The following is a 286-nucleotide window of genomic DNA, read 5'->3' as shown; positions in this document are numbered from 1 at the left end:
GCGGGCGTAGGTGCGCCTACCCCCCCACCTCTGCCCCCCCCCGGGGGAAAAAGAAGAAAACCCCCCCCTAAAAAAAAAAAAAAAAAAAAAAAAAAAACCCTCTCTCTTGAGCACCATGGACCTGAAATCCAAATGCCTAACCTCAGCTTCATCTGAGCCTGACACTTCTCTGAAATACTTGAGGGTCTCTGGAAAAGGTGAGAACTAATAAGACTTCTTTAACATGACATTCCAGCTCTTGTTTCTTGCCAGGCTGCTGCAACTTGGGTTTCCTGGGAAACGGACT

Source organism: Sapajus apella, unplaced genomic scaffold (assembly GCF_009761245.1).
Source record: "Sapajus apella isolate SASKATOON/1434 unplaced genomic scaffold, GSC_monkey_1.0 scaffold37, whole genome shotgun sequence".
Taxonomy (NCBI): domain Eukaryota; kingdom Metazoa; phylum Chordata; class Mammalia; order Primates; family Cebidae; genus Sapajus; species Sapajus apella.
Note: the sequence above shows the minus strand (reverse complement) of the source record.